Source organism: Ursus arctos, unplaced genomic scaffold (assembly GCF_023065955.2).
Source record: "Ursus arctos isolate Adak ecotype North America unplaced genomic scaffold, UrsArc2.0 scaffold_7, whole genome shotgun sequence".
Classification (NCBI taxonomy): Eukaryota; Metazoa; Chordata; class Mammalia; order Carnivora; family Ursidae; genus Ursus; species Ursus arctos.
The window spans coordinates 26,885,928-26,912,542 of record NW_026623089.1 but is presented as its reverse complement, the minus strand read 5'-3'; positions in this window follow the sequence as shown (position 1 = coordinate 26,912,542).

Genomic DNA, 26,615 nt, shown 5'->3' with positions numbered 1-26,615 from the left:
TGGGGCTTGAAAACTTACAACCCCGAAATCAAAGGTCACGTGCTCTTCCGACTGAGTCAGCCAGGTGCCCCAGAGTGACTCATTCTTAAAAGAGGGCTCTTAGTCCCATGTTTGCACCTTTGATCTTTTTAACTCACTTGGAGGATTCCGTGTCCACCCTCCTCCAAATGTCATTTGTTCACGCAGGACCATCGTTCCAGCCTGTCGAGATCATTTCGAATCTCAATTCTGTCATCCAACCTATTAGTGATCCTGTTCCTCTTTGTGACGGTTGGAAGTGTGATGAGCTGGACACCTACATCTTCATCTGGGCCACTGATAGAAACATTGCATGACCAGGGCCTTCCACTGGCAAGACCACCCACCAGCAAGACATAATCCTTATCGTCATTGTACTTCTTTGGGTATAGTGAGTCACCGGTTATGAATCCTCCAAGCAGGGCGGTCATGCAGCCCACATTTCTTCATTGTATCCACAAGGATTATATGACAAACTACTTCATACCTTGACGAAAGCAAAAAAACCTTCAGCATTCCTTTAGCCTCCTCATTCGGTGTCCTTACCAACAAAAGAAGTATGATATTCTGCCCTTTGATATGTGTTCTTAGAGAACTCATGCTGGTTTCTGCCAAAAAGCAGACATGGTTCCCTTGCTGACCACTGCCATATCCCATACATATAATCATTTTGAGAATTTTGCCAGGAATCAACATCAATCTTGACAGTCTTTAATTTCCACACTCATTGTCTATGATGAATATAATGGCAATACTTGTCCATTTCCATCCCATGGCACCCCTCCTATCCTCCATGATTCCCCAAAGGTCACTGAACGCAGATTTCTGATCACATATGATCTTGACAACTGTCTGGACCTGGACCATTTCACAGTGATTTTTTTCCTACTATTTCTGATTTGAAATCATTCTCCTTGACACCCTGGAAAGAAGGGAGCGGGGGAAGGTAACAGCTCTTCTCTGTCTTTGGTTAACATCACACCATGACCTTCTACCCCAAAGGTTGTCCTGAGTATTAAACACATTTTATTCATTTATTTACTTAATTAATAAGTAAAATCCAACCGTTCGTTCATTCATTTATGTTTAATCACACACGTGATACATATTCATTAAAATGCAAATATTACAGATAAAGCTAGAGCTGTCATTGACCAGTTCTCCTAATTCTAGTCCATTCTTTTTTTTTTTTTTTTTCAGAAAGGGAGGGAGGGGAAGAGGTAGAGAGAGGGAGAGAGAGAGAATTTTAAGCAGGAGCACAATGTGGGGCTAGATCTCACAACCCTGAGTTCATGACCTGAACTGAAATCAAGAGTCGGTAGCTTAACCGACTGAGCCACCCAGGCGCCCCTGTAGTCCATTCTTTATTGTTACTCGCTGGGTGTATACTCTTCCATGCATTTACACACATTTACGTACATAAAAAACATATGCTTTGGGCTTTTGTTTAAGTGTGTTGATATATCTTGCAGAACATATCCCCTCATTAACATTCTCCTGGCAGAACATCTCCAGGTTTTCTGCACCCAGACTTTACATCTCCCAGTAATGTATTTCAGTTGTTTATATGGGAAACGTATATACTATTTGCACCCCCAAAACTCAATATGGCATTCTAAACATCATGATGCACAGGGAGAATCCTGAGTTCCATTTCAAATACAATTGGTAGAGTGTCAGAATCATGTGTAGACGTTTTGAAAAGCGTCAACAAAGGGGATGTGAGTCGGGAGCGTGGCTGACGCCGAGGGGACTTCTTATTGCTAACAAAGCAGTCATTTGTCACAACCATAGTCATTGTTCGGTAACCAGGAAGCAATGTTTTGAGCATTTTCCATCCTAACAGAATAAAGAATTTGTTATTTACATAGAGGCATTTTACTGCGATTTGGTTATATTTTAGGAAATCAGTTGAGGGGTTGGCATATAACCTGGTATCATTTTTCCCACTTAAAATAATGGAAAAGAGTGTTTGCAAAACACCCACCTAGTGTTTGCAAAAAGAGCGCTTGATCTGAAGGGATGGATTTCTGACATGAAGAGAGAAAATACTGTCCATTGACAGATGCAGAGGCGAACAAAATGTGGTATGTACACGCCATGAAATATCGTTCCGTCATGAAGAGGAATACCGTTCTGACCCCTGCTACAGCATGAATGAATCTCGAAAGCATTACGCTCCGTGAAAGAGGCCAGACGCAAAAAGACAAATATTGTAATGATTTCATTTATATGAAATATCTTAGAACCAAATTTGGAAAGACAGAAAGTAGATTAGAGGTTCCCAAGAGCTTCTGTGGAATAGGGGGTCATGGCTTAATGGGTACAGTGTTTCTGTTTGGGATGATGAGAAAATCTGGGAGGTAGACAGTGGTGACGGCTGCACGACACTGTGACTATGCTTAATGCCACCGGACTGTACGCTTTAAAATGGTTAAAATGGTGAATTTTATGTTATCTATTTTACCACAATAAAAAAAAGAAAGGTACTATGTATTTAAAAAACAAAAACAAAACAACTCTTGGGACACCTGGGTGGCTCAGTCAGTTAAGTGGCCGACTCTTGGTTTTGGCTCAGGTCATGATCTCAGGGTCGTGAGATCAAGCCCCGCGTGGGGCTCCACGCTCAGCAGAGAGTCTGCTTGAAGATTCTCTCCCCCTCTGTTCCTCTGTCCCTCCTCCTCCCTCTCTCTCTCTAAAATAAATAAATAAAATCTTTTTTAAAAACTCCTCTTTTTAGCTCTGAGGTTCTTATTTACATTGAGTCCTGCTAAGATGAACATACATATGGAGAAATTCAAGGAGAATCTTGCTTTTATCTTATTAAACTTTTTATTTTTCTTGGAAAAAATAGAGGTAGGATGACAAATGTCTTGTTATGTAACTTGCTTTGCTCATTCAACAGTATGATTGGAAAGCCCCTGTGCCGGTACCTGGATTTTTGCAGAGTCCTGCGTCGGATATGTGTGCGTGGGTTTATCGGCCCGTGGCAGGGCCGGGCAGTTTTTAGCAGCCTCCCCTGTTTGGGGGCTCTAACCTTCCAGGTGCTTCTCACAATGTGTTGACAGTGTCCCTCTCCCAGTCTCTCTTCCTTCCTCCCATGGTCTATGCAAGCCCGGGGTCCATCTGGCCTCATCAGAGACCTTCCCAGGCAGGCACAGTGGTGTGCTCCCATGCCCGTCCTGGGTTTAGAGATACATGCTCAGAGATGCTCTTTGCATTATTGTTTCCAAAGTAGAAAGCATCCATGTCCATCAATCAGAGGTTACTCAATGGCATTATCCTTACAGTAGACTCCTACGCACGCATTAACAAGGTTGGTATAGATTACACAACTGTATTTATTGACATAAAAAATTGCCCACAATTGTTAAGTTAAAAAAAGTTTTAAAAACAATATGTATTGGGACATCTGGGTGGCTCAGCTGGTTAAGCGTCTGCCTTCAGCTCAGGTCGTGATCCCAGGGTCCTGGGTTCAAGTCCTGCATCAGGCTCCCTGTTCAGCAGGGGAGTCTGCTTCTCCCTCACTTTCTGCTCCTCCTCCTGCTCCTGCTCTCTCTCTCACTCTCTCTCTCAAATAAATAAAATCTTTTTTAAAAATATGTATTATACATACATATGTATTATACATACATATTATACATTTTTGTAAAAAAAATTGATTATGTCCCTAAAAATAAAGTGTGGAAGGCTATACACTGAAACGTGAACAGTGGTATTCTGGGTGATAGGATGGCAAGTGATGTTTGATTTTGCACACCTGAACTGCCCAGTTTGTTCAATTAATATTCATAACTCATGTAACGTAGGCAAGAACTTTTTTTTTAAAGTGAAGTTTGATGTCCCTGACTTCCGTAATTGTATGAAGCTATTTTAGAGTACAAATTACATTTTTAAAAAATAATTATTTATTTGTTTTAGAGAGAGCACGAGCTAGAGGGGCAGAGGGAGAGGGAGAGAGTCTTGAGCGGACTGTGCTGGGCGCGGAGCCCGACGTGGGGCTCCATCTCACACCCCTGAGATCATGACCTGAGCCGAAACCAAGAGGCAGACGCTTAAGCGACGGCACCACCCACACGCCCCCCACAAATAACATTTCTTAGGCTCTTCTCTCTCTCTGCATGAGAGCTGGGGTCTCCACTCTGAGGCCGAGGGAGTTGGTGGGGGAGGGGGGGCCACCATTCCTGGTGCGGTGCCAAGCTTTGGCCAGTGGCTTTATCTCCAAACTTGCATTTAATCCGCACAACAACTGAGAAGGGGTAGATATTATTAGGCCTCGTTTTACAGATGAAAAAAGTGAAACTCTGAAATGGTAAATAACCACCTTCAACATGCAGCGAATAGGTAATTAAAGCAAAATTCAAAACCAGGTCTGCTTGACCCCAAAGCCTTCTTCCTTTCATGGGTCCCTATAGCACCCAGTTTTACAGATTTACCTGGGCTTTGTTTTTCCTGACACCCAGTCGTCAGCTTATAGTTTACAGCTTTTAATCAGCACGTCTCTTCCCGAAACTTCCCTGACTCCCCTGCAGTCCTCCAAAGCAACTCCTAGCCTTTAATCTTCAACGCCATTTGTAAGCTCACTTTCACATCTCATCTTCAATCCTTCCCTGCAGAAGCATGAACTCCAAATGCCAGAAGAAATGAAGCCATTCCCCACACCCCCAGCGAACCCAGATCTCTTCAGGGTCTCTACCTACGACTGCGAGGTTCTGCAGACAGCATCTAGGAGCTCCAGCAGGTCTGGGCAACGTTCTGCCAGACCTCGGATGCCAACCACAGAAGGTCCTCTGGGATCCCTATCAGGGACCTTCCAGGATGTCCCTCACAACCGACGTCAGGGAGGTGTCCAAGATTCTTCCCACTTCCTTCCTTAGTGGCCCCGCGTGAGAGAACCTGGCCCTTCCTCTCCCAGCACCTGTGCGGTCCCTGTGGGTCAGGCCAGCTCCTCTCTGTGGGCCGTCTCACCGGGGCTTTGCCTCCCTACCTTCATTTCGGCGTCTTTTCATTGCCAGATTTTTCTTTCCTTCCTTGTCCCCGGAAGATGAAGTGCAGCCAGATGGCCCTGTAACCCTTTTACCTTCTCCTCTGATAGAGACACCGGTTTGCATTTCCAGCACCCAGAGCCAATGACAAGCTCAATGACAAGCGCAGTCAGGTAAACACAAGCTCTTGTCCCTCCCACTTCCCTTGTCCGTGGCCATTTCTGCCTCATGGTCATTCAGGGGTCATTCCTGAGAAGCAGCCTAGAGCCCCCTCTCTTCCCAGTATTAAATCCCTTTCTGCTTAATATGGGGGGGGTCTGTTTCCTGCAACTGAGCTCATAAATAGTAACTCCCCCTTCTTATTCCAGTGGGGCTGACACTATGCGAAAGGCTGAACATCCATTACGTCATCTAATTTACATAACGATCATGTGAATTAGGTATTGTTTTCCCAATTGGCATGTGACAAAAACGAGGATCAGAGAGTGGCCCAAGGTGCATGATGTAAGTTGCTGAGCCTGGGCTCGAAAACAGGTCTGCAAAGGGCAGACTTGTGTTCCCAACCACATGCCACATGGCCTCTCACAGGCTTCCGTGTGAGGGACAGGGAACTGCAGAACAGACAGTATCCTCAAGACTTTGTAAAAGATACAGAGATGTTTTCTACAGCGTACGTGACACCGTAGTGATGATGTATGTAAATAGAACCAAGGATTCTGCTCTCTCTCCACTGTCTCCCCCAGTCCACCCCTCCAAGCCTACACACCTTCCTTCCCTTGGGCCTGCCTCCCCCCAGGCCGGGAGCCCATAGTCTCCTTTGCCGCCATCATCACACCTTCTGGAAGAGCACCTGCACTGTTCTTTCCTCCCCCACCTTCGGCCCTATTCCCACTGTCACCTGGCTTCTGTCCCCACTACCCCAGGGAAACTGTTGCAGCCAAGATGTTTGTGTCCTCTCATTGCAGATTCCATGGCTCTCTCTGAGGCCTCCTCCTGTTCGTGTCACCCTGCTGCCGCCCCCCCTCCAAGGGACGAGCTCTTTCCTCCCTTGGCTTCCTGATGACAGCCTCCCCTGAGTTTCTTCCACACTTTCTGACGGTGATTCTCAGCCTTCATCACTAGCTCTCTAACTCGCCTGGACCCTCACATGCTGGAGTTCCCCAGGGTTCCACCCTTAGCCCTGACCTCCTGCTTCAGGCACCCTAATCCTTCCCGGAGCGCTAGTGGCCACGTACACGCACTGGCGACTCCTTACCTGCTGTCCTCAGCTCAGATAACTCTCTCACGCTTTAGGCTCATATGCCCATCCGCCTAACAAGCGCCTCCAACAGGAAGTTCCCCGGAAAACTCCGATTCAGTGTGTTTAGAACGCAAGAGTGCAACGCGTCTCCCACAGCGCACGCGCACGCACACGCACATCATTGTGGGTGGTAGGATTACATGTGATGCTTTATTTGCATATCTGAATTTTCCAGTTTTTCTTCAATTGACATTCATAACCCATATAACGAGGAAAAAGAGCTTTTTTATAAAAATGTCAAGGTTGACTTCCCAGACTCTCGTAATTGAACAGAGGTATTTTGGACCTCAAACAACATTCCTCACACTCTTCTTTCTTTCTCCCTGAGTTTCAGTCTCCACTCTAAGAGGGAGGGGAGAGAAGAAAGAAAGTGGGGCCCCCCATTTCTAGGCACAGGCCCAAACCTTGGCTGGGGGGCTTTGTCTCTCTCACTGCATCCATCCTCACAACAGCTGAAGGGAGTGGATATTACGAAGCCCATTTTACAGATGGGAAAAACTGAGATTCTGAAAGGATAAGCAATTGCCCTCAGTCTTGCAGCTATAAATAACTCAAGCAAAATTCAAAGCAAGTCTGCCTGACCCCACAGTGCTCACTTGCTCTCTCTCTCTTTTTTTCTCTCTCGCACACACACATTCTTTCTCCTTAGAAGTACTCCAGAGTTCTCAAAATTTTCTACAGAATCTCCCTCTCCTCCTCACCCCTTCATTTCCAGCAGGGCCCAGAAGGTGGGTGCCTGGGGGCAGTAACACACTTTGATGTTCCTAACCTTTTGTGCAATAGCACCATTATAGCCCTACCCTAATACCGCCTCATTGCTGCCAGAGAAGTCGTTTATTCTCTCATTGACTCTACACTCAGCACGTCCTAAGTCTCAGACAAAAGGCAGGCACTGGAGATTCAGTGATAAAAACAGGACAAAAGTGGTTCTTGCCCTCGTGGAGCTTGTATTTTGGCTGGAAAGTGCACTAGTAACAGTGTACGGACACTAACTAGAGAACATTCACGCAGGGTCATAACCAGCGTAGGTTCACCAAGAACCCGTGGTCAAATGGAAAAAGGAAGGAAAAAGGGGATGGGTGGAAGCTTGAAAGGAAGTTTCTCGAGGTTGGTCCGTGACTCCATCCTTTGCTCTTCTTACCCCCGCTTTTTAGTGAATGACCTGCAGGCTCATCAGATTATCAGAAGATATAGAATTTAAATGATAGAGGACAAAATTAGTGCCCCACAGACAGCTTAGAATAATGGGTCAAAATTAACATAATGTAATTGAAGGGACCGCACGAAGTTCTGCATTGGCTTTCTGCACTCCGACGCAGTGCAGGCCAGTCCGCGGCTCCTGGGAGAAAAGTCAGGGAACTTCTTTGCCTGTGAGCTTAAGGCGGGTCTGCAAAGCCAACTACTACTGAAAAGCTCGGACGCAGGTGTGGGGAGCCCTCCGGCAGAGGCGGGAAAGACAGACACTCGCACAGTCCACAGGGCTGCCCTCTCTGAGAGGCACCCACCCTGCCTTCGGGGCAGACTGCAAACGTCAAGGACGGGCACCCTCCCTGCGGGACCACCCATCGGGGCTGACTACCTGTTCATCCCCTCGTTTACAGAGTAGCCAGCCTCAGCAGAGGAAGGGGCTGCCCTGTGGGGTCAGTGAGCTCACAGCAGAACTGGGACAACTCTTGACTCTTTGGAATGAATGAATGCAGTACGTGAATGAGGATAGAGTGGAGAGGGGGCAGTGGATGGGATTAGGAACATCCATTTCGTCTTCTCTGAGGCATCAAAGAGGAATCAATCAAGGCGATGTCTTGCTGTTGATTTATGCTCAGGTTCTTGTGCTGAGTATACACCGTGGGCCCACGCCGTGCCCCCAAGGTTCTGCCGTGACCTCCCCCAGGCTTTCCTCCCTGCCGCAGGCTAGTGCTGGAGACAATGGGGAAGCCACTGCTCAGCCCTGATCCAACTCCCTGGGTTTTCTTTCCTCTTTCCAAGGCCCCTACTCCAGGAAGCCCTCCTGAATTAGGGAGGCAGTACGCCTGGCCTCCCACCCAGAGAGCCCTGCCCCCTGCGGTAGCCCCCCCCCCCCCCCCCCCCCCCGCTCAAGGCAGTTATCGTAAACTATCCTGGGGGGGGGTGGCAGGAACCTAGAGAAAGCCCCTGTCTTCTACCCTTGCACCCCTGTCTCCCCACACGCTTCTGTGCCCCTGGCCCCTCAACTTTCAACATGGCCCCGTTCGCAAACCCAGGTCTCCCTCAGACCCCAGACCCCCGGTTCCCCTTCCCTCCCCCTGTACCCTCCCCCGAGAGTCTCTGTCATTATCTCTGGAAAGTGAGGCTTGCGCATCATCATTAACGGGCTAAACAGCAGGGTCAGCGAGGCAGGTAGCAGTAAACGCAGCAATTACGGCCGCGCCTCCATCCAAGCACCTTCGCTCCCAATCCATCTCCCCTCATCACCGGGCGGTGCTGAGCCGGCCCTGCCTTCATTACATTAATCAGGTTAATTCCAAGTTAGAGTCCACATTCTAATCAAAAGGCAGTCAACAGGGGTGGGGTCTCAGGGGAAGTGGGAAGAGCTGTCCTCCCAAGGCCTGGACATCTGACAGCCTGGTCTCTGGGGCCCCATCCCTTCCAGGGGCTGCTCTTGCTGTGTCTGGGCCTTGCTCCTGAGACCTCTCTTGCATCCTGGATTCAAGCCAGGGTTGAGGTTCTAGATACATCATTAGAGGCAAGAGAGAGTTTCTTTCCTTGTCTCTCTAAGCAGGCCAACGACGCCATCATGGATTGTTGGCAAGGTTGTACACTGACAACTCCAGGAGAGCTCCATATTCATATTGTAGTCTACATGAATCATGTTCTTAGAGTTGTACAATGTACAGCCTACACAACAGTCCAGAGCAACCCTCAGGTCCACCTCCTGAGAAACTAATGGCCTAGGGAAGTAGGGGGACAGTGGAGGAGGAAGAGCAGAGGCCATAGTGCCAACACTGGAACTCAAAGAGCTCATGAAGAGGAAACAGAGATCAACAGACCTCCACCGCCAGCAACAACGCCATCAGCCCCAACACTGGCATGTCCCCAAGGCTCTGTCCTCACCCTCTGCCAGGTAAGCTCATCTGTTTTCACAGCTTCAGATATCACCATGTTGATGAAGAACCTTGTCTCAAAACTCTTTCCCACGCTGGCTTTATATTCCATATGGTAGCCGCTCCTCCAGCCGTGTAAAGAGCGCGGCTCAAACAGCTCAAAGCCTCTCTTTCAAATTTACTTCTCTTCCTTTTCTCGCTAACTCCCTCTCCACCTGGCCCAAGCTGGAAATCGTGGAAGTCACTTGAGAGTCCCCTTTCTCGGACCCCTTATTAGTTTCCTATTATTGCTGTAGCAAATCACCATAAACTTAGTGGCTTAAGACAACACAAATTTATTATCTTTCAGTCATGGGGGTCGGACTCTGAAACGGGTCTCACGGAGTTCAAATCAAGGTGTCGGCGGGGCTGCAGAGGCTCTAAGACAGTTCTGTTTCCTTGCCTTTTCCAGCCTCTGGACGTCTCCTGCTTTCCTTGGCTCGTGGTCCCTTTCTCTCCATCTTCAACACCAGTAGCATAGCGTCTTCTTCTTCTTTTTTTTTTTTTTTTTAAGATTTTATTTATTTATTTGACAGAGATAGAGACAGCCAGCGAGAGAGGGAACACAAGCAGGGGGAGTGGGAGAGGAAGAAGCAGGCTCATAGCAGAGGAGCCTGATGTGGGGCTCGATCCCATAACGCCGGGATCACGCCCTGAACCGAAGGCAGATGCTTAACCGCTGTGCCACCCAGGCGCCCCAGCATAGCATCTTCTAATCTGACTTTGACTCTGACCATCCCACCTCCCCTTTCACTTATTATGGCCCTTGTGTCTACACTGGGCCACCCAGATAATCCGGCATAATCTCCTGGACATGATTAGTGACCTCAATTCCATCTGCAACCTTAAGCCCCCTGCTATGTAACATACACAGGTGTAGGTTCTTGGGATTCGGGTGCAGACATTGGGGGGCCATTATCCTGCCCACCACAAACCCAAATGCCCTGTTGATCTCCAGTTCTAGTAATTCTGTGCCTCCCACATGATCCTTCTATCCGTTCCTACATTCTTCGTCTTGGTTTGTCTGGATTTTGCAATCATCTTCTAACCGGCATCTCTACCTCTAACCTCGCCCTTCCTAATCCATCTCCCAAGTGACTGTCGGAATGTGGCAGAAGCTTTTATCGTCTGCAGCATCTCTTCCCCTCACCCCCTTCTGACTGCGGTGCAGCCGGCCCAAGAAAGGGGATGAACGGGTCAGGCGGCAGCTGTCGACCAATGGGAGAGCTCAGTCAGTACCCAATGCCCAGCTTCCTGTCGTTTGCAGGGACAGTCCTGGGGCATATTCTACGTGATTCTTGACACGGTCCCCAAAGATTGATCATCATTTGCCCACAGGGACAAACCAACTTGCTTCTCTGTTTCCCTCTCCCCACTCCCTCTCTACCGCTCCCTGGGATCACCTCCCAAATAAACTGTTTTCACCCAAGTCTTTGTCTCAAGCTCTGATATGGGGGGAAATCACACTAAGACGCAGAGTGATGTCTCCAAAATGAAAATCTGATCAAGTCAGCTTCCTTATTAAAAGACAGTCAGTCAATGGGGCTCCTGGCTGGCTCCGTCAGGAGAGCCTATGACTCTTGATTTCAGGTTGTGAGTTTAGGCCCCACATTGGGTGCAGAGATGACTTAGAAATAAATTAAAAAAAAAAAAAAAGACCGTCAAAAACTCCTGCCCTCAGATTAAAGTACCAGCTTGCAGGTTGGTATTCAAAACCCTCTACGTCCCAGCTCACTTCTCCAATCTCATTGTCTTCTCCATCCGTCTGTACACCAGCCACCCCGGATTCCAGCACACACGCCCACACCTCCAAGCTCTCACTCGTGCTGAGAGCCCCGAGCTCTAGATCCTGCCCCCAGATACCTCCACGTGAGCATCTCCTAGCAAACCCCAAACTCAACATGTCTAGAGCTGAGCTCAACTTCTCATCAGTGCACTCCTCTCTTTCCGAACTTCCTCTCCGTTTTTTGTTTTGTCTGATTCTTTGTCATCTCCCCCTGATTCTTGTTCTTCCTCTGGTCTCATATACAGGGGTGATCTCCAGGCTCTTTGCTCTTGACCCTCTTTTTTTCTCCATCTCAATGCTTTCCCTGGGTATTCTCACCCATTCCCACGGCATTTTTTACTACCGACACAGGCTGATGGTTCTTCTCTTTTTGTCACCAGGCCGGGCCTCTCTGCTGAGCTCCAGACTCATGGCCAGCTGCCTGCTATCACAACTTCAACTCGACGTGTTCAAGACCCTCCCCTCCAACTTGCTTTTTCTCCAATATCTCCTTTTGTAGAATCACCTGTTACCTAGACATTCATAAACCTTCAGTACTTTCTGTTCTATCCACCTCCCTCAAATTCTGCCTGCTTTACCTCGTTTGTTCTCTCTTCCCTCTCCCCTCAGACCCTCACACTATCTTCCCTGGAGTTTGCAATGGTCGTAAATGGTTTCCTTGCCTTTGGTCTTAACTTCTCCAATCCGTCTTCCATACAACAGTCAGAGAGGTCTTTCTAACACACAAATCTGGCTGGGTTACTCTCCGTTCACTCAATAACACCCTATAGGAAAGGTCCACATTTCTTAGCATGACCAAAATCCTTCCTGCTGGGGGCTGCCCTCCTGAGCAGCCCCAGCTTTCCGTTACGCTCCACATACTGTTCCCTCTGGTTGTCGTGTCCTTCCTCTATCGCAACCCCATCGATCCCTTCTCGACTTGGAAACTTGCTTATCTTTTAAACCACCTCTTCTGGGAGGCCTTCCAGAGCAGTGCTCCTGGAGCGATCCACACAGCATAGTCCTATAACATTTATTTACTATTCTTTCTCTTTTGTGAGACTTTGAGCTCTTGAGGGCAGGGACCCTCTCTTAGTTATCTTTGCCCCTCAGCACTGTGTCTGGCTCTTAGCAGGAATTCATTCAGTGCTTGCTCAGCGAATGAACGAATAGACATGCAGCGAAATTCTCACCTACATAATGACACACACAGAGTCACTGAATTCATGGTCACACAGGCAGACACAGTCATTCTCACTCATGCGGGTGTTCCCATGTACAAGGAAAATTCAACAGTCAATCACACGCCTCCGCCGTCACTTCCCTGCAGCCAAACAACTACATTCACCCGCACACCCAGCCCCACGTCCGCCGAGTCTCTCACAGTCACACCCACACAAACATGCCTCGTCGCAGATACTCTACACGGATGTACACACAATTTCACACAGAGCCACATATACACAGCCACACACACAGCTCCAAACACCTCGAGGGCACACTTCATCTCCAATTGTGAGCAAATGCTGTTGGTTTTCATTAATCTGCAGACTCTGTGTTGCCAGTCTCTCTGGCTCCCCCTCTCCCTCTTCCCCACTCTCTCTCTTTCTGCTCGGAGGCAGGTGAGCGCATCAATTTTCTCCTCGTCTGTGGCAGTTAAATTAAATGGAATCGGCCTGATTGCTGAAAATCAAAGGGAAGGCTGATAAAGCAATTAAATCCCTCTAATTCCTCGTCCTGAAAGGTGCAGCGGCTCTGAAGCTAATTAACTTCATAATGAAAATCCTTCTTCACCCTTTTAGGCTCTTCTCCCCGGGTCTCCTCTCCTCTTCTTCTCTCCTTCTGGGGAGAAGCTGGTTACTGAGGGAAAGCTGGATCAGCAGCATTAAGAGTCATAACCCTGGAGAGGTCTCGGGGACTCGTCACTATGCTCCCAAATCCAGCAACCGTCTCCATCCCTTCCCTACTCACCTGCCCACCACAAACACCCAGCCTCCTTCTCCTACACCCAGTTGCCTGCTTACTTCTCAACGTTACATTTCTAATCCATCCCTACCCCAAACAACCAGTGTGATGGCAACACCATCCCAACCTCAACACTTGGTCCTACCTCCAACAACAGCGCTACGCCAACACCAACCCAGGGCCACCTCAGCAACCACTCAACCTCCGGCACCCACCCATTGCACCTCTAACACCCAGTCCTACCTCCATACCTAGCCTTACCTGCACATCAGCCCTCTCCAGCCACCTCTGTCTCTAATACTAGCCCTATCCTAACACTCAGCCCCACTTCCAATACTCCACCCTACCCCAAAACCAGCTCTACCCCTACAGCCAACCCTACCTCTTCACCAACCCTACCCCAACACGCAGCCCTGCCTCAACACCTAGCCTCACCTTTGTATCAGCCCTCCCTACTGTCTAACACCAGCCTGTCTCTAATACCAGACTACCCAACACCCAGCCCCAGCTCCAACTCCAGCCCTATCTCAACGCCAGCCTACCTCCAATGCACAACCTATAATTTTGAGCTCCTATATGTGTCCAGAACTATACCAGGCACTGGGGCTACAGAGATGGGCAAACAAAACAAAACAAAACAAAAAACAAAAAAACCCCAAAGCCCTGTTCTAAAATAACTCCTGATCTAGACATAGAGGCAGACAAGCAAAAAGATAATCACCAGATGAGCTATAAGACCTTCCTAACGAGAAGTCTATGACAGGGGCCCCTAAAGGGCTCTGGCGGACAGAGAAGGCTCCCAGATGGGACGCACTTGAGCTAGGTCATTAAGAGTTAGCTGGGCTGGCTGGATGGGAGAGGGAGATGGTATCAAGGAAAAGAGCAGGTGCAAGGTTTGGAGGTGGGGGAGAGCCAAGGCTGACCGGGGACTGGGACTGGAAAGATAGCCACTGGGGCATCCAGGAGGCTTGGCAGAGGTGAGGATGGATAACCAGGCAGGGACCAGTTCATGAAGGGTTTTGAAGACCAGAGCAAGGAGCCTTGGTTTCTTTAAAACAATGTCAGGAGCTGAAGGATTACGTGGCAGATCGAACCAGAGTCTGTTAGACTTGTCTTCTGCTACCCCACATGTGGGAGCTGGGCAGACCTAGGGAGCCTGGCTGCCTCACATACAGTGTCCTTGGGCACCCTGGCAGGAGGGAGGCCTGGAGAATGGGGACCACAGGAGACCTCCAGTCAAAGCTTATCTGAGAAGGTAATGGAGCAAGTGTACCGGATTGCCTTCCGTGATTTGAGAGAGACAAGAGGCCCCAGTTCTACAGCCGCCCCTCTTCCTGCCTCGTGATGCTGGCGCTCTAACCCCTTCCATTCTCTCCCCTTGGGAGGTCATCCGCTCTCATGGCTTCAGATACCACCTTTCCATTGATGGCTCTGAGCCCCACAAGGGAAGGGCGTAGCTGGTCTCATTCACCATCACAGCCCCAGGCCGATCTACCACAGATGCTCAATGAGTGATTGCTGACTAATACATAGAAATGAACAACGACTTCCAAATTTGTAACCCCAGGCTCTAGACCCTTGTGTTTCACTGTCAACTAAACATTGCCATTTGGATAATTCCATCTCACACTAGGTCCAAACCCAAACTCAGCCCTTCGGCCACCCCCACCCCAATCCTGCTCCTCTTCTGAGTGCCCCAGCTCAGTGAATGACACCAGCCAACCTAGTGACCAAGCCAAAGGCCTGGGCTTCGTTCTTGGCTCCCCTATCTCTCCCAGACTTACCGCCACATCAGACCGGTCCCTAGTCCCAGTCATTCTGCCTTCCCGATGGTTCCCCTCTCCCTTCTCCCACGGTAACACTATAGTCATCACCTCATGTTGCTTCTCTCAGACTACTGCACCGATTTCCTAACTGCTCTCCCTGCTTCCAGTCTCAGCTGCTTCCAATCCATCCTCCAGAATAACTGCTCTGTAGTGAAAAATAGGGTCACACCACTCACCTGCTCAGAACTCTCTGGGGTGGCTCCTCGCTGCCCAAAGAACAAGGGCCGGAGCCCTCAGCCAGCCTCGGGAACCCCCAGGCTTCAGCCACAGCTATCAAACACCCCAGATTCGTGGCAGGGTGCCTTGACTCCTGCCCCAGCCCTGCTGGGAATGCCTTCGCCGGCACCTTCCCCCACAGCGTCCTCACCACCACACCATTCACTTGGTAAAACCACTCCTCTCTCGAGACTCCTTGCAATTTTCTTTAGAGACTATTTTGTTTCTGTTTTCCTTTGAGTTTTTCTGTGCCTTTTTGGCATTCCAGATTGAGCAAGTATTATTTTTGTAAGCAGAAAGGGAAAATGTTTTTATTGCAGCGAAGAACCCCTCTGCCTATAAAGTTTCTGTCCAGGGGCGCCTGGGTAGCGCAGTCGTTAAGGCGTCTGCCTTTGGCTCAGGGCGTGATCCCGGCGTTATGGGATCGAGCCCCACATCAGGCTCCTCCGCTGGGAGCCTGCTTCTTCCTCTCCCACTCCCCCTGCTGTGTTCCCTCTCTCGCTGGCTGTCTCTCTGTCACATAAATAAATTTAAAAAATCTTTAAAAAAAAAAAAAGTTTCTGTCCAGGCTTCCACACCCCTACCCATAGAACTCGCCTTCCTTTGGACGTCACTGGGCCCCTTCTCCCACCCCCTGAAACACCAGCACCCTTATCTGTTTGCATACGCGTCGCCCTCAAGGGAGGGAGGCTCTTGAGGACAGGTTCTTGCTCTTATCGGTCAGCACAGTGCTCGGCAGATCAAGGAGTGACATGATTATTGAATGAGTGAGTGAATGAATGAATGAATGACCAAATGACCTGAGAAGAATCTCAGGGTTCAATCCAACCACATAATTCCATGGAGAGTAAGGGTGCTGGGCCACTTGATCTAGGAGATGTGAAGAGCAACCAGCATGCCCACCCCTGCCTTAGGGCCCTGTGACAGACCTGAGTACCCACCACTGCCACCAGCCAGGACTCCTAGGTCCTTGCCATGAAGGGTCCTTGCCAAATGGAGAAGACCACCTAGGAGCTCCTAGGCTCCTAGGCTCCAGCCCAGCCCTTCTCTCCACCGTCGCAGACCCTCCGGGAAGTGGCCAGAGGCACAAGTTGAGAAAAATGGTAGGCAGAGAGGAGCAGGAATGTGGAAGAAAAGCAGAGACGGGGAGAGTAGCTGAGGGAAGGTGGTACTCAGGAAGACAAGGGAAGGAGACAGAGACAGCAGCAGAGACACAGGAAGGGCAGACAGGCAGCAAGACCCCAAGCACAACCCAGGAACCTCGGAGCACACAAAGCTAACTCTGGGGTTGGGGGGTAGGGCCCCCAGGGAGGCGGGAGAGGAGAGCTGGTTCCCGATCTCCTGCAGGTGCTCCTAGCCTGGCTCCCCACTGGATTCCACAGCTGGCGGGCGGCACCCAGCAGGGGGGAGATGAGGCTGTGACGTGAGTGATGGGCGCTGATTTGGGCCCAGATTCGCGGTGCTTGGGGGGGCTGGCACAACTCCGAGACCAGGAGGAGGGGTGGACTGGGCATTTGGGGGCTGGACCGGCGATCAGAAAGGGATATCTCTCTGGAGAAGCGCCTGGCTCTCTTCTTTGAGTACCCAGTGGAGTTCTGGTGACCAAGGACTCAGGGCAGCAGCCAGGGGACTTGAGAGGGGCACTCTGCACAGAGCCTCACTTCTGGCGCCCTGAAGGGGTGGTCACAGACAAGCAGGCAGGGGTGTGTGGGAAGCCCCCTGGAACTGCCCAGGGGGTGTGTGCACACACACCATTCCACATTCCAGCATTCATGCCCAGGACACACCATGGTCAGGTGGCTTTATGGATATGCTCAGCAGCACTGCTTGAGCACCTACTGTATACTACAGCCCATCTGAACCATTCCCACAGTCAGCCACACGCACACCACTCCCCACAGACCAATCCCACACACACGGTGTTCTCCCCGTCACACCTTATCACACCCACACACCCTCATCGTCACACAACTCAAGAACAGTCACTCGCACTTCCACAAGTCACAAGGCCCGCCGAGACACCCTACTCAGGGAGACTCGCTCCGTCACAAAGGGCCACCGCACTCGTTCACCCTCTCCCCGTGGCTCAGAGTGCAAGTCGGGCAATCCGCACAGACATAACCCATCCCACGGGGTCTCACGGTCTCTCCTTCCCCTCCCACACAAGCCGGCAGGGGTACACGTATCCACACTCAAATCCACAAAAGCGTTGGGGATAACCCCGGGGATTAAGAGCTGGGTGTCTGGGTCTGGGTGTTGGAGAAAGAAAGAGACGATCTCAGGCTGCTGGGAGACAAATCCTTGGCCACCACCTTAGAGAGTCCGATGAGGCCTGCCTCAGGGCTGCCACGGAGGCCAGGTCTCTCGGGGACAGTCTTGTCCGTCCCAGTTGACTCAGACCTCGCCCACGCTGTCTCCAGACATCCTCCCACACCCTGCCAGGGTCCAGTCCCCTTCGGTCCCTACAGCCACCCCCTCCCTGGCTCCCCTCCTGTCAGCTCATTCTCTTTCCATCTGCACCCCTTCTCCTCCCCCTCTCCGACCCCCCCATCCCCGCCCCCCCAGCCTCGGTGATAAAAGAGCCAGATTGGAGCGGGTGCCACGCAGCTTCATTCCCCACCATATGGGCCCAAAAGCCAAATCGTCAGCTAAGCGATTAAATCAAGTATGTCGAACAAAATGTTATGAACTGACATTATGGGTATATAATTTTATGCCATTTGTTGCCATCTGTTTATCTAAACAGCCCCCATTCCACACAGACATACAGACTCACACCTTCCCTCCTACCCCCACCCCACCCGCCAGGATCCCCCCACCCCCAACCAGAGCCAAGGGTCAGGGACGGGAAGACGTGTGCCTGGAAGTTGGAGAGCTGGGGCCTCCAGGGTTCTTGAGGATCAGAAGGAATTGTGAGGCCAGGAATCCCAGGGAGCTGAGGGATGGGAGAGTAGGGATCAGCCTCACTTGCTGGCCTGGGAGGGACAAGACCCTTGGGTAGCAGGAGGTTAGGGAGTCAGGAGTCCTGGGTATAAAGAATGTGGCCAAGGCCCTGGTACAGAAACATGGACCAAAGCCAGGAGAGACTCATTGGCAAGGCTCCAGCCTGGCCCGTGGCACACGTGAGTGTGTGTGTGTGTGTGTGTGTGTGTGTGTGTGTGTGTGCAGGGGCAGGCACGAGAGCAGCAGCTGTGCACAGTGCCGGCTGTGGGAGCTTCCTCGCCCTCTGCCCCATGTCTGTCCTGGGGCCTGTGGAATGAGCTGGCTCCTCTCGACCAGGGGTCCAGAAGCTTAGGCTGGAGTGACTCACGTGTCCTCCTCAGCATGAGACCCCAGGGCAGGGCCCCGTCAAGCCCAGGGGATGGGGAGCCCCCCTTCTTACAGCCTCTCAGAGCTCCTCGAGCAACTTCAGAGCCTGGAATGGCCCCTCAACACCAGGCCCGTGGTGTCTGTGAGCACAGTATGAGCCTCCAGTCACAGACACTCAGCCGCCCTACCCCTGAGAGCCCAGACTGCCTAGCCCCTGACCCGTGTCAGTGTCTGTGGTCTCCTGGCCTGCCTCGCTTGTCCCCCGCCTCTGCGTGCGTCTCGCCTCTGCTGCGGTGTCTCTGGGAGTCTCTTTCACCTCTGTGCTGGTTTTCCTCGCTCTCGACTCCTTTTCCTGCCTGCCTCTGGCTCTGTCGGCCTCTGACCCTCCTGTGGGTGCAGGCTGGGGCCTCAGGGATGCCCAACCAGAGGGGCGGCGGCTCTGCAGAGGGGTGCAGGCCAGGGTGGGGGTGAGGGTGTGGACACAGCAGGGCGAAACACTGAGACCCCGGGGACGCCACAGTGGACAGCGAGGTGATCCTGGGGCAATGAAAGCCTCAGGACTGTTCGTGAGCTAAAAGGAGGTTGGCCTGGGGGTCAAGAAGCCCCCCCAGGAAAGCGAGGGAAGCCTCCTGCCGCTTACGAGGCTAACCCAGAGGGGCAGGAGGAGGAAGGCCTGCCCGAAGGTGCGCTGGGCAGAGGCCTGGGAACCTCTCCCAGGGTTTGTTAAAACACTACCCCAAACCCACACACGTGCGCTCACAGGGCACACCCACCCCGGCGCGCACAGACCCGCAAAGCCACCCACCCACAAACGGGCATGGTGACGCTTCCCATACAAAGACCTCAAGGTCACTCACGCAAATAACCTCACAATCAGGGACAGCGTTGCCAGCAAAGCAGTAGCTCCACAGCTCACTGGGCCCCCGGGCAGGCATCCCAAGGCCCAGCCTCTTCCGGGGCTCCCCCTGGTCTGCGGGCACAAGGGGGCACCCCAAGCCTGGCTTCATACTCCACTGCCCCACGCAGCACCACGCATCCACCCGGCATGGCTCCAGGTCCCCAGGTCCCCGTCCCTCCGGCAGGAGGAGACACGTGAGCGACAGAAACCCAAGCGGGAGAGAAAGAAACATCCAGAAAGACTCAAGGGAAGACTGAGGCAGAGAGAAGACAGGGAGAAGGAGATGAAGAAGCAGAGAGAGGCAGAGACACCAGGCAGAGGATGGAAAGAGAGAGACAAAGACAAAGAGAAGCCGGAGACTTGACCAACAGGGAGAGAGCGGGACCGCAGCAGAGCGAGGGGACGCTGCAGGCGGGCGGGCGGGAGGGGGCGCCCAGGCCGCGGAGGGCCGGGGAGGCGTGTTGGTGGTTGGTGGCGGCGGCGCTGAGGATGGAAAAGCTCATTTTGCTGGTAATTTACTCTCCTGCTTTTGGGCCGCTCCGCCTGCCGCTGCCGCCCGCCCGGGCTGCCTGTTCCAATATTAGATATAAACAAGTAAACTGTGTAATGGATCACATTAAGCAGGCCTTGCGTCTTGAGGCAGGATTTAATTTGCATGGCAGATTAGCTTGTCTTCCCAGCAAGGCACCCCGGGGCACCCCGAGCTGTAATAGGATCCCGCCTCTTAGAGCCCATTAAGGCAATTGAGAGCGCCTCTTAATCTCCCTCCCCGCCCTGCACCAGAATCCCCTCCTGCCGGACCCCCATCTTCCAACCCCCGTTAGGCCCCACCTCGCCCTTAAAGCAGCAACTCCAAATCCCATGGGTTGCACCCTTTCCAACCTCAAAACTTTCTCTCTACACACCCCAACTCCACTTCAGAGCCCCCCAACTGCCTTGAATCCCCTTTTGCCCCAAAGTGTCCCCAAACTCCAGGCCAGTACTCTGACCCCAACTTCTCTATTTCCCACACGGCTCCCCAAACCCTGCACCAATCAGTTGGCTTCTTAGCTGAGGTCAGGGATTAGATACGTTCCACCCCTTTCTTCAAATTCCCATTGAACGACTATTCATCGGGCTTCCTATATCCTTAATGATATTGTCACCAGCCCAGGAATCAGAGCAGGACTGGGGATCTGTGTGAAGACTGATGTTCAGGCACAATTTGGTCTCAAACTGAGGCTGAGGTAAGTAGTTATAACGACCCTCATTTGTGGGGTGATTTAAAGTTGATAAGTGTTACACCTATAAGGTCACAAACTCTCATAGGAGCCCTTTTAAATCAGCCTCACTTTAAGATAAGGAAACTGAGGCTCAGAGAGGAGAAATGGGTCAAACAACTGCAGTGTGTCAGCTCCAGGACTCAAGCCAGGTCTTCCCAACCCCCGCGGAGCAGCCTTTCTGATCCGTCAGTGCCGAGGTCAGCACCAGCACGGGGCTCCAGCGAGGGACAGGGAAGTCTTGGGGTCAAGAACCACACCAGGGTCTGTATCAGAGTCTGGACAGCCACGGATTTCCATCCCCTGCCTGAGCCTCGGACCGGGGTGGGTGGAGCCCACACCATGGTCAATTTCCCCACTCATTGAACAGGAGGTGCCCCTGCAGTGGAGTGACTGAATGCTTGTTAGGAGGACAAAGCAACCAAAGGCCAGGGGCACCAGAAACGAGAGAAATTAGGGGTAGGCATGGAGAAGAACTTGTAGTCTATGGGAACATCAGGCAGGGCTCCTTCGGCATCGGAGGGACCCTGAGCCGGATCGTGCTGGGCTGGGGAGGGGGGCTATGGAGCCTGCGGGTAGTGGGATGGGGCCCAGGGAGGGTGGGTATGGGGCCCGGCTGGTGGAGAAGGGTCAGCTCAGCCCGTGGAGCTTACAAAGGGTCCTTGTTGTGGGTAATGGGACTCCCCTGGCAGCTTTATTTGCTGTCAGTGGCTTTTATTAAAGTCTCCAGTTTCAGACCCTCCACCTCCAGCCATTGTGTGTGCTCCCCCGGGGCCCTGCCCCCAGCCCCTGGCTAGGCTGACTCTGAAGAACCCCTTGCCCCATCCCCCGGGGCCCCAGGCCCCCCAGCTACCAGCCTCCCACCTCCACCTCCCAGCGAGAGGGCAGAGAGGCTACAAACTGGAGGAGGAATGTCTCGGCCTTGGCCCTCGGCACCCAAACAGACCCTAATCTTCCAGATGTTGTGACTGGTGCCAGGGGGTGGGGCCATGAGTCAGCCTGGGCAGAATTCACACAGAGTAACACACACGTGTGCACATCTATATGCATCCATGTGTGTCCTTGAGGGGTGTGCACCCATCTGTTCCCTCAGCTCATCTCTGCACACAGACACACAGAGGTCCTAGAATGGGTAGCGTTTAGGGATTGGGGTTTGATTTCATAAGCAGTTAGGGACACCCTCTGCCCCCACCAGGTACCTGGTCACTGCTAGGGGCTGGGAGGGTGGAGAAGCATTTCCCAGCTCAAGCTGTCACCTGGGGTATTGGCTTCCTACCCCCTTGGTTCTCCAGCAGGCAAGAGAGAGTATTTGCCAGGGGAGGGAAGGAGACAGAGGGAGCGAGGCTGGGCCATGACCCTGGGTGGGGAAGAGACATGAATACACTGAATCTCAGCACAGAGTTAACCTCGCTTCAGCCAGATCCAAACTCTCCCTCTGTCACCCAGAGCCCAGCCCTGAACTCAGAGCCCACAGCCCAAGGAGCTGAGGTCCAGAGAACACACTTCCTTCCCAAAGAACATACTGGGGTTGGGGTAGGAAGAGACCCAGGCCAGGCTCTGCAGGGTGACCCACCCTCCCACAAGAAAAGTTTGGAGTGGAAATGAATATTCATTCCAGGAAATGCTTGCTGAACAGGGGAAATAGAAGAGGGACATAGGAAGAGGCCAGAGAGCCACAGGTGGCAGCTAGAGGGGCCTCAGCGCCCACCCAGAGCTTCTAGCCCAGGCCCCACCCCACCCGTTGTGGAAGAGGAGGGACAAGGTGGTGACTCCTCTCCCTGATGCACCAATGTGAGATCCGAGCTGGCCTGAGTGCAGGGCCAGTGACTGTGCCGTGTGCAGATGGGCATGGGCAACGGGGAGTCTGTGTGGACGTGTGTGCACGCGGACGTTGGGGGCCACGTCAGCATGAGTATTTGGGGTCAGGCAGGATATCAATTTGTGTGCCTATATGTTTCTTTTCTGAGGGTGTCTGCTCGGGGGGGGGGCAGCGGAGTGGGTTTATGTGAGAAGAAAGTGTCTGTTTGAAGGTGACTACATGTACTAGTTATGGGACATTCGTCCTGCATATGGTCACGTGCCTAAGAGAGAGGGAGATCCAGGGGGTCCACAGCCCTCCCCAGGGTCTTCTGAGCTCCTGGCTAGGCCTGTGCCAGGCCATTTGGGGAGCGCCCGTGCTTTATGGTGCGCGGGTGAAAAATGGAAATGCTAATAAGGAGTCGTTAAGTTGTCTTGCAAAAATGTTAAATGATAAATTGGGTAATGTTATTGTTGAAATGAAATATGTAAAATAAATGAGTTATTTATTTCTAATAAATATTTTGTTTACGATATATTTGTAGGGGTGTTAATTATTTTTCCCCTCAATCGGGGCAATGTATAAATTCTAATAAAGCACTGGCCGTGGAGAAGGCAGTGGTGATGGTGGGACTCCTCCGGGCCGGGCTGCGGGAGGGCTGGGCTGCTGTGAGGACCAGGCTGCCGGAGGGCTGGCCAGGATGGATGCTCCAGGCTGTTGTGGTGGCTCTAGGGTGCACTGTCTGGCCTGGTCCCTCCGGTGTGGGCTGCTGTCTCTACTCAAAAAAAAAAAAAAAAAAAGAAAAGAAAAGAAAGGAAGAAAGGGAGGCAGGGAGGGAAGGAAGGAGAAGGAGGGAAGGAGGGAGGAGGGAGTCCAGGAAGAAAACAAGTAATAAGCTAGGGTCTCCACGATGAGCAGCGGAAGTTTCCCTCAGCTGGGTCTTGCTCCTTAGCTAGCTGCACGGGCCTGGGGGATGCAGGTCACTGCTGGAACCAGCTGCAAGGAAGAAGAAATAAATATATAAGCAAACCAAGTGGTGACGACATTTCACGTCCCTAAGCCCCATCTGCAGCACTGACCCACTGATATGACCCCCCAGCCTGGGCTCTCGCAGTTACTCCCTCTCCCCCACTCCAGCTGGGAGATCTCCAGGGAGGCAGAAACCCCCATCTCCGGCTGTTTCTAAACCTGCCCTACCAAAACTTCCTCCTTCCTCCCACCAAGGGAAGCCCCCCTCTCCCCCCCTGACCCTGCCTCTTCTCCCTCTCTTGCTTTCCCTCCACCCCTTCCTAAGAGGATCTCCAGGTCTCCCCATGGCCTCTCCAGGGGAACCCTAGTTTAGCCCCTTGGGATCTATCAGACCAGAAATTCAACCAGGCCCTGGCCTGGCCCCTGAGGCTGGGAGGGGTGGAGGGGAGTACATTCCCCTTCAGAACAGGCTGCCTCCCCCCAGGGCGTTATCTCCCCCTGGGTAATAAAACTGCTGAGGCAGGACGGCCTGGTGGGCAGGGACAGGTGGCAAGGGCACGGGATGCAGGGCCGCTCTGTCCCTGCCGCGGGCACCATCCACCTCTCCCTCCAACCCCCTCCGCCAACTCCTGGGGCTGAGCTGGGCTCCGAGTTCTCACCGCAAGCCCAGCAGACCTCCAATCAGGGAGCTCGAGCTCTTAGCACACCCTTCCCCAGGGTGGGGGAGCTCGGTGGGGGCTTACATCCCCAAAGGAGCGGGATTGGGCGGATTCAGGAAGTTCCTGTGTGTCTTTAGAGTTGGGGTGGGGAAGCCAAGGCTTGAGGTCCTGCTTTCCAGACTAAAGTCCCCCACAGTCAGCCAGGAAGGGGACCTGTACCTCTCCCAGCCACCCACCACTTCCCACCACTTGAAGCCGAGACTTCGGAAGCTGCCTCTCCAAAAGCGGCCCTTGCACAAGTGTGACCTGTTTGTGTGCGCACTTGCCGATGCGTGTGCAAGAGGAATAGGCTTATGGTAGGGGAGACCTTCAGCATGACACTGAGAGGAAGGTAAATAACAGGAAACAGGGACACGCCGCATACTCTGGCATGTGCGCGCAGGTCCACACGGACGCATGCGCAGATCCTGGACTGGCGTGCAGGCAGTCACGCTCAGGGCTTGTGTGGTGCACGTCCAGGTGCAAAGCCCAGTACCACACAATCACAGATCCACAAGCAGAAATACCTCCAACCACGCTTTCAGGGGAATTTGAGACAGGTGCATGAAGAGACAAAAAGGGGCATGAAATCATCGCCCGTCTGTGGGGCTTTTATTAGGTGGAGGGAGGGGTTATCAACACCGTGGGGGAGGGCGCCCCCTACTGGACCGAACAGCTGTAACACCCCCCACCCCACCCCGCCTCCCCCAAGCCTGGCCATCTAAACGTGCTCCCAGCTCCCCCGCACCTGCTCCTACCTTCTAGCGAGCCATCCACACACCTCGCACGCGTCTGCCACACTCTGGATAAGCCCCCAGCCAGGCTGCATAACTCTGGGTTGTCTTCAAAACGTGTAAAATCTTTGATCATCATTTGTTTAAACTGTATAAATAATCCACCCGGTTTTAATAGGATTTTTCTATGAATCGGCAACAAAGCATGAAATGTGATATTTTCACCATGAGTAGTTGGGAAATTAGTCACCTCTGTCCATGGCTCTCTGCTGGCTGGAGACCCCCATTCTGTCTGGTCCCTCCCTCCCCTCCACATCAGACTGTCCTGGGCCCTTCAAATGCTACCCTCTCAGCTCCCGCATTTTGGGGGGTAGTGGGGAACTCTATGGCACTGCTCTGAGGAGCCCTTGCTGTTCGACTCCGGCTCTGAGAGCAGAGGCAAGGCTGCCTTGGGGCTCTATTTCCCAGACTCCTCATCTGCCACCAGGGCCCCACCGTGGGCTCCAGTGCACATTGGCGTAGGGTTTCAGGATGGGCAGTGGGCTGTAGGAGAGTTATTTGGGACAAAATGCTGGTATGAGACAGAGAGCTGGGGTCGTTCACCGTCTCCCCCAATCACCCAAAGTGTTTCCACACTTGCCTACTCCCCAGGCTGTTACACACCTGTTTGCTGTTACACACTCACAAAGGCAAGACCTACAGGCAACCTCAGGAGGCCGGGCCTGTCTTCTGGGGCTGACAAGTTGCCCACCCGCTCTGGGAACAGAAGATGCTGAGTCTGTCGGAAGAGCCACTGTTGGTAACAGGGAAGGGGGGGTGGGGGTCAGATCTGGGTAAGTGGGGGATGGGAGCATCAGAGCTGAGCTTCAGAGATGGGAGCCAGACAGGAATCAGAGATCAGGCCAGGAACCAGGGAGGGGGAGTGAAACGGAAGAGGCAGCGGGAGGGTGGAGACTGCCCGAATATGCCAGAGAGCCTTTTAGTCCCACTCCCAAATGACTCCTGACCCCAGCCCCCACCACCAAGTACAGCAACCCCAAAGCAGCCCTCCTCTGCCTTGGTGCCACATTGAGAAAAGCCAGCAGCCAACACCAGGGACCAAGGGCCTACAGAGCAGTCACCCAGGGCCTGATGCGAGTCACCCAGCCAGGCCTTGGGCCTCCCAGGTCTCAGGCCACAGCCTGGTGGGGCTCAGCCACAGACCTGGGCACAGCCATGGGGGAGGGCCCTGTGGGGGTCCCCTGCCCCCGTGCTGCACGACAGTCCACGTGCTCCAAGCTGAGCAGGGCCCCCTTCCTTTCTGCCCCCTGCCCCTGGCCTGAGATGAATAAAACTCAGGGGGTGGGGGGAGCTATTCATGGAACGAGAGAATGTGTGAGCCGCCCAACGGCCCCCTCTCATTAGGGGACCCCCGTCAGGTGGCGCTCATTAACTTCAAGTTGTCTCTTGTTTTAAAACTCGGGTGAGGGGGGCAGGGTGGAGGGGCACATTGTCTGGCTGCTGCCCCAGAGAGATTAGGCGCCCAGGAGGAGGGGGCAGGCAAAGGCCCTTTAATTAGTTACTTTCAAAGGTTCCCTGTCCCCTTTCTCTCGGGTCCCCCTCCTGCCCCCGGCTGGGCCCAGCTTCGAGGGGGGCGGTCTTTTCTGCTTGGCAGAGCCGCCTGGTCACTCAGCTTAAATCCGCAGCCTTTGTTCCAGCCTGGACAATGGGCCCAGCACATCAGCCACGGAGGCCACAGAAGAAGCAGGGCCTTCTT